This window comes from Anneissia japonica, unplaced genomic scaffold (assembly GCF_011630105.1).
Source record: "Anneissia japonica isolate Jap-2015-1 unplaced genomic scaffold, ASM1163010v1 scaffold415_len114518_cov173, whole genome shotgun sequence".
In the NCBI taxonomy this organism is placed as follows: Eukaryota; Metazoa; Echinodermata; class Crinoidea; order Comatulida; family Comatulidae; genus Anneissia; species Anneissia japonica.
Genome location: NW_022739255.1, coordinates 97947 through 106438, shown reverse-complemented (window position 1 = coordinate 106438; position 8492 = coordinate 97947). Strand labels below are relative to the sequence as shown.

Here is an 8492-nt window from a genome sequence, read left to right as displayed (position 1 = left end):
CGGTTTCAGGTAACAGGAAAGCTACTAAAAGAGAGCAACATGCAGCCGCATCCTCTACAAATTCCGACACACCTGCTACCAGAGAACTTTGTTTATTTGAACAGACACTTACCTGGGGATCGTTAGCAAAAGACACTGCTAAGTCTTAAATTAAGCAATGGACACATTTTCGTCACTTTCTACGACGACATAACCTACCGCCACGTATGCCATCAACCCAACAAGCCTTATCCCTTTACGTGTGCTATTTGATAAAATCTGGACTTGCAGTCTCTACCGTTAAAACCTACCTTAGTGCAATTTCATTAATGCACAATATTTCTTACATAGAAGATCCGACAGTCTCAAAAAATTGACCATTCTGTGTAGAGGAGCCTTTAAACTAATAAAGAACCTCCAATTCGCAACCACTTCGCGTTGTGATTTCACTCTCTATAAAGCTTTATTTCTAACATGCTATTTTGCCAACGAGCCAGCAAAATTGTTGCTACGAAAACTCCTGAACATGCGCTAACGTCCAACGACAAAGTACTTCATAAGGATAAAGTAGTCATCACTTTCCGCACGTTCAAACATATCAAAGGTCCACATCCAAAATATGTACTTAAGGAAAATGGTGGAAGCTGCCTGTGCCCTGTGAAAGCACTACACCTATACGGAAAAATTCGCCCCAAAGTGGAAGGTCAATATTTTGTATTTCCAACTGGTACACCAGTAAACAGGGCACATCTGTCTGAAACACTAAGATTGTGCGCACGTTATGCCAACCTAGACCACAGGTGTTTCAACACACACTCTTTCAGGATAGGAAGGGCAACCGAACTACATACCCTAAGCGCTGCCGAGAACGAAATTATGGTTTCTGGCAGATGGTCGAGCAACGCTTTCAAACGGTACATTAGACCAAGTCATTTTACCCTTAACAATAGCTAAAGTTCTACCCTCTAGCTTGGCTCGTCTCCGAGCTCTTTTCATCACAATTGTTTGTTTCTGTTACTCATTTGCTCATGTGTCAGCGCATGCTGTACATGCTGTGTATTTCTTTGAATATAATATTTATTCTATGGCATTTTTAGCGCAATCAAAGTCCCGTCCACATTGGAAATGAACTATAAAACAATATCAATAAATATTATGAATGTATAACTATTATAAGTACATCCTTCTGGGGATTACAGTGGATATCAGCGCATGCTGTACCACATGATAACTGGGTGTCTGTTTCTTCACAATTACTCCGGATATCAGCGCATGCTGTACCACATGTAATATTACAAATAGATAGTAATGTATATGGTTTCTTTGCATTTTACTCAGGATATCAGCGCATGCTGTATCACATGTCATATACAGGGTTTCTTCTTAAGAGTAGGAAAATGAACTATAAAACAAAACAAATAAGTTTTATTAATGTGTATTAACTAATAACTAATAATTGAATTCCTCTGGGTACCACAGTGGATATCAGCGCAAGCTGTACCACATGTTACGTACAGGGTCTTCTTCGAGTAAGTAGCGTACTGGTTATCAGCGCATGCTGTACCATGTCATACAGTGTGGGTTTCCTAGATTAGGTAGCATACTGGTTGTCAGCGCATGCCGTACCGCATGTAAAATACAAGGTTCTTTTCCATGTATTGCACTGCTGGTCAGCGCATGCTGTGCCACCTGTTAAATGCAATTTCCCTTCATGCGTTATACATGCTGTTAGTGCATGTTTCTTTGCCTTAGGTTACTCCCTCTTTGAGTAAAGGATTAACTGCAAAACTTGCACTTAGTATGGGCTGCTGGCGTGCCTTCCTTTTCATGCGACCCTTTGGCCTTATTCAGAGCATCCCATTGTGATTTCTGAATTAATACCGTAACTTCTTGTTCGCTTTTAATTTTACGTGCGTTCGTTGTGCAGTTGATTTCACTTTACTCAATAAACATTATTTATCACCAGAACCTTAATTTCAGTCTCTTTGTAAATTTATTTGATGCCTCTGTAACAGTCAAAATGAAAAGATTGAGGACTCAATCTTGTTTTGACTGACAGAGGTCACGTCACATTCTCTCTCTTGTCATCAGGCTTCAATCCGTTCAAGTTGATTGTATTCCAAGTAAACTTTAATATTTTCCCACCCACCCATTCCCATTTGATAATGGCCTTATTCAGAGCATCCAATTGTGATTTAAAACCGTAACAATTGTTCGCTTTTAATTTTACGTGTGTTCGTTGTGCAGTTGATTTCACTTTACTCAATAAACATTATTTATCACCAGAACCTTAATTTCAGTCTATTTGTGAATTTATTTGATGCCTCTGTAAAAGTCAAAATATAATTCCATTCTTATAGTTAAATGGAATCGAGTTATTTTATCACCAAGACGAACGAACATGAATGTCAGATCATTTGAAGCACGAGTACAATAAATGTAACGTCAACTACTTTAAAAAATGTCGAATAGATCCTTGACCGGACCCATAAAGAAGGCTTCTTATGGTTTTTAACGTAATTAATTTAGGTAATTACAGCAATATCTATAATTTTAAACCTTTATAATTGGTATCATGATATATTTAATAATGGAGGGTTTTTTGTTTAATATTGTAATTGTAAAATTTATAATTTATCTTAATGATGATGTATGTGTATTTTTAATCATTTGATGTTTTTTATGTGTGTTGGTTTCCATTTTGTACTTTTAAAAAATTTAATTATATTTTCAATAAATATATAATGAATTGAATTTGCCCTCACTATATTTTACTAATTTCTGATGTCCAATGACCTAAAGTCTCCAAAAACTTTTCAACATGGTTATAACCAGTTTTATCATGTATGCTTCTATAATTATTACTCATCAACTTCTCTTCTTATGACAGTCTTATGACCATCACAATTGAACATTGATTTGATTGCTGAAAGTCGATTATTGAACATTGAATGAACATTGATTATACATTGATTATTGAACATTGATTGAACATTGATTGGATTGCTGAAAATTTAATGAACATTGATTATACATTGGTTATAGATCATTGTTATTGGATTGGAATTTATAAGTAAAATGGAAATTAAAAATTGAACAGGAATTTAAGATGCTAATTAATATGTTAGAAAAGATCACATCTGAATGAATAACACAATCACACTTTTGACTTAAAACGTGTTATTGTTCTCATGTTTAAAAAAAAGAAAACCTAAGTCGTAGCTGGCGACAACTTCTGGGAGAAGAGCCGAACAACGACTCCGATTCTCATCACAAAGAAACCATCATGATGACGGTGACTCGGCTGAATTCGATGTAATGTTTGAAGAACTCGGATACCAAGCCGATGATAGCGAGTAGATGGGACCCGTTCAATGGCTGACTGAAGGCGCAGACGATCCAGGGTATCAGTGGCTAACGGATGATCAAATCATCAGTGGTGTGGAAACATCGCAGGAGCACAATTCATCTGATGATGAACAAAAAGTTAGTCACCTCCCAAGAGTCAACGCATCAACAGCTTTTAACGCTGCTGACAACCTGCTGATGTGGCTGTAAGATAAGGGGATGTGGATTATATTGACCTAATGCAAGTGAGGAAATGGCGAGATGAAGCTGCCAAACAGAGATTCAACAAATTAAGATAGAAGTCGATGACATATTTTTCCCGTATAATGTGTACTGTACAGTATTGTACTGAAGATGGTGTTAAAAAAAAAAACGCCACCCCTCCCCCCCCCTAAAAAAGGGGAAAAAATAAGAAGATATACTTTCAATTAGTATCCCTCATTTATGAATAAAGTCAGAAGCGATATATCATCACAACTTGCACAGTTTACATGCGTACCGGTACATGTTCATTTGTAAAACCGTCCATTGGCTTCATATTTGTTTGTTTTTGTTCATAAATATTTTGTTCATTACAAAATTATTCATTCGTCCACACAGTATCATTTGTCTATGTCCGTCCGATACGTTTGTTATTTGTTTGAGAAATTTCAGTCTTATGTTGGCTTTGTTTTATTGTTTGAATCATGTCCTTCTTATACGTTCGTACCTTATATGAATTTTTTCATGTCTGACTTATGTTTTCATTATTTAATTTTTTAAATCTTGTCCGTCATATCGTTCATAAGTTCGTTGTCCGTCTAATGTGTTTGTTGTTTTATTTTTTTAAATCATACCCATCTTATGCGTTTGTAATTTATCTGTTTGAATCACGTCTTATACGTTCGTTCGTGTATTGCGGACTCGCGATCAAAGGCTGGCAGCAGTCCGGCGGCTGGTTTACAATGCTAAAACCCTGGAGCGTGCATAGCCAATCAGCGCAAAACATAAATCCATCTGCGAAACAAGCACATGGTTAAACGAATGATCGTCGCCCATGCGGAGTACTTCTTGATTTTGCATCGGCTGTGGGCACGGAGGCTATGGGTAAATAATAGCACAATGGAGAGAGGTTCGTCTATACAGTAATAATATATAATAGTTTAGTCCTGCAAATTTAAATATTCTGTGTAAACTTAGACCAGTCATAGACCATACCAATAGGCCGTGACGATCGTTAAGCGCACACATATGGTTAAAAAATTTATCTAGAAGGCGCTATTTTTTCATACTTCTCAATTACGAATTTTCTCATTACGAATTTTCTCAATTACGAACGCCTTTTAGACCAAAGGGTACGTAATTGAGAAGGTCGACTGCAGTCGACCTTCCCAATTACGAACTTCTCAATTACGAACCTTCTATTTTACGAACGGTGTTTGGCCGATGAATTTTAGATAACTTTTTAAAGCTATTATCCATGTGAATTTTGAGTGCTTTTGTTCATTTATTCTATAAACAAGAAACTTTAATTGTATTAAAGCAATTGAACATCAATTGTGTTTTACGAGTCTTTATTTTATTAATTAAAGCATCGTTTATAAAAACACTAACGGCGATAATAAGACGTGGTAAAGTCATTTCCAATAAGATAAACTATATAAGGAGCACCAGTCACTGGTCTCTTTCCAGCGACGAAATTTAGACCGTCTTACAGAGACGACATTAGACCGCTGTCATCGTTAATAGCAACAGTCGTTAACATCAAAGGAGCGCATAGCTGTGGTTGACAAACTTTACAGGACACGCGTCTGGGAATGAATTGGTTTACGCTTATGACCTTTGTAAACAATGAATAGGGTTTAGATAAGAAATGACAGAAATATATGCAATTTAAATGAATCATTTGTACGTATTATTTTAAATGACACCTTTTCATTGGTAGGTAGGGAGCATGGGAGGAGCATAGACCTGATTGTGACCTTTGTAAACAATGAATAGGGTTTAGATAACAAATGACAGAAATATATGCAATTTAAATGAATCATTTGTACGTATTATTTTAAATGACACCTTTTCATTGGTAGGTAGGGAGCATGGGAGGAGCATAGACCTGATTGTTTAATTAATTGATTGAAACATAATTAAATTAAATGTAATGTACATTTCAACAATGGCTTCTGCCTCGAAAAGACCAAGACAGTGTATTTCCATTGAGGCGAAACTGAGCGTAATAAAAGCCTATGAGAACCACGAGTCCAATTCAGCGATTGGAAAACGTTTTGGACTTTCGAAGTCTACGGTAGCGACCATATGGAAAAACAGAGAGAAAATACAAAGACACACTTCAACAAACGAAAACCCTGCTAAAGCAAGAAAATCTTCGTATGTGAAAACACCAATCTTCGATGAAGTAGACGCGACCATGTACACGTGGATGGAGCAGCAGAGGGCTAGGGGAGTGTCCCTTAAGGGACTGTTGTAATTGATTACACCTAAAATGAAATTTTTAATCACAAAATTTCAACCAATTACATCAAAATATACTTTTTACTTTTAAAGATGCGAAACTCTATTCATTTATGGACATAAAAAAGTAAATTTGTGTTAGTTTAGACATCAGCAGAAAGTGAAAATTAGCATGTTTCTGGTAATATTTTTTTTAAATTAAATTCGCGGAAAAGCTAGGGAACGTTAGGGTTAATTTACGGGTTAGTTGGGTAAATTCTCGTTCAATATTTCATCACTAAAACCCGTAAATAAATCATTTTATTTTTATGAAGCCAGCATACATTAATTTCTTACATTTAAAGTACATTGAATTTAGCGTAGACATCAACAGAAAACGATAATTAGTATTCTGTACTGTAGGCAAGAAAAATGGTTTCGGCGATCCGTAATCATTAGTTAATATAATTGTTGGTATTGGATATTTTTGTTGAATAAAAGGAAGGACTTTTATGCAATCATTAGTTAATGTAGTTTTTGGTTTAGCCTGTTTTTGATTAATACATTATGTAGTTTTTGCATGATTTAATGCAATATTTTTTTAGGCAGTCATTAAAGAATGTAATCGTTGGTTTAGGCTGTTTTTTTTAAAGAATTCAGTAAGCAATTTTATGAAAATCTTCAACTAATGTAATTGTTGGTTTAGGCTGTTTTTGATACTATCAGTATGCAGTTTTATTCAATCATTAATTAATGCAACTGTTGATTAATGCACTTAGCTGATACATCCATTATATAATGCAGTTGTTGGTTACCTGAAGTATCCGCTGAATAATGTAGTTGTTAGCTATCTGAAGTATCTATTGCATAATGTATTTGATGGTTAGTACAGTACTTGTTTAATGTATCATGTGGGTGGTTTTGATGTTACCAAGTGAAGGTGACGGTAGTAAAGCAGTATACTTACCTAGTGTGTCACTGGTTTGTTTGGACAATCACTTGTAGTTCATGTATAGTACACAATTTAGGCATGGTGATGAACTGCAACCTGTATAGAAACTGAATATAAATAATGTGTCATTATTGTTTAGAAAATATATAATTGTTACTGTATTCTGTTGAAGTATTAACTGCTCAATTTATTATTTGATGAATGCAGTAAATTAATTCAGAAGTTCAGTAGTTAATAGATTAACTGTTAAATTCAGTTTCTGAATTATTAGCTAAAAATATAGAGTGAATAATCCAGTTGTTGGTTTGTTGGTTGGCTGAAGTTTTCATTAAATAATGCATTTGATGTTTAGCTAAAACTTCCATTCAATTATGAAGTTCTTGGTTAGTTCTAACATTAATTGAAAAGTATGTAGTTGGTTGGTTGGTTGGTTGATTATGTACCCATTAAATAATATATTTTTTTCGTTGAAACACCCAATGAATAAAACAGTTGATGGTTAGTACACAACCTGTTTGATGTTGCATGTGCTGCAAGGTGGGTTAGTACTTACCTTGTGTCACTGGTCTGTTGGACAATCACTTGCAGTTTATGCATACATAATTTAGACATGGTGATGAACTGAAACCTGTATGGAAACTGATTATAAATAATGTGTTATTATGTAGATAATAAGATATGAATAATAAATATATGATTGTTGCAGTATTCTGTTGATGTATTAACTGATCAATTATTATTTAAATAATACAGTTATTGGTTATGTGAAGTATCCCTTGAATAATGCAATTTTTGGGTATCTAGAGCATCCATTGAATAATACATTTGTTGGTTAGCAGAAGCATCCATTAAATAATGCTGTGGTTGGTTATCTGCGGCATCCATTGAATAATGCAGTTGTTGGTTATCTGAAGTATCCATTGAATAATGCAGTTGTTATTTATCTGAAGTATCCATTGAATAATGCAGTAATTGTTGTTTATCTGAAGCAGTTGTTCGTTATCTGAAGCATCCATTCAATAATGCAGTTGTTGGTTAGCTGAAGCATCTGCTGTATCATTTTAAGAATATCATCAAGATCAATACCATCTTAGCTGATTTATTAATTGAAATAATACCCCAAAGATGCATTTTTAACTATTTTATGCAATGTGGTCTTTTAAATTTATTTCATTTGGTTGTTTCTCAAGGACGCCCATTAGAAATAAGTTTTAATACAAAATTCATGGGCTATCCTAGTATACCACTTATGGTTTTCAACGTCGCGTTTACTTTTAATCTTTTTCAATATTTTAAGTTATATTTTAACTTTTAAGTCATTGCTATATTTGCTGTTTTTGTAGTGATATTGTGATATACTGAATAAAGTCAAGTTCAGTTAAATATCCTACAAGATAAAGAAAGCAAATGTAATGTTTGCATACCGATTTCTTGTGTGGTTTATTTCTTTGCCTAAAGAAGATTAAAAAAAAACAATACTCTATGAATGTAAAATACATCAAAAATGTAAAAAACAAATAGAGTTGAAATAATTATATTTCAGCTTTTACTTTCTTTTCCAGTTAACTTCATATATATCTACCAAAAATGAGTCAAGGGGAGGTCCACATACAATTATTAGGTTAGAATAAGGGCCTAAAGCAAACTTATGGTTAAAACTATGTTTTCTATTGGGATGCAAGAACCTTTAACTTTTATACTATGTTTATGCCCACTTTTAAAAACATTTTTCACAGATATTTGGTATTAAACCGTAGCAACTGGTTTTATAGCCAAACAAACAGTC

At 34.3% G+C, this 8492-nt stretch overlaps 1 long non-coding RNA gene across 1 annotated transcript in view; it reads right to left on the bottom strand.

Moving 5' to 3' along the window:
• Positions 1-7257: 7257 nt before the first annotated feature.
• The window catches only part of LOC117117869, a 3811-nt gene continuing 2576 nt past the window's right edge, over positions 7258-8492 (bottom strand). The window contains exons 2-3 of the long non-coding RNA XR_004446961.1: positions 8131-8158; positions 7258-7345 (exon numbers count right to left, since the gene is read on the bottom strand). This is a non-coding gene — a long non-coding RNA (uncharacterized LOC117117869). The remainder of the gene's footprint in view (positions 7346-8130; positions 8159-8492) is intronic.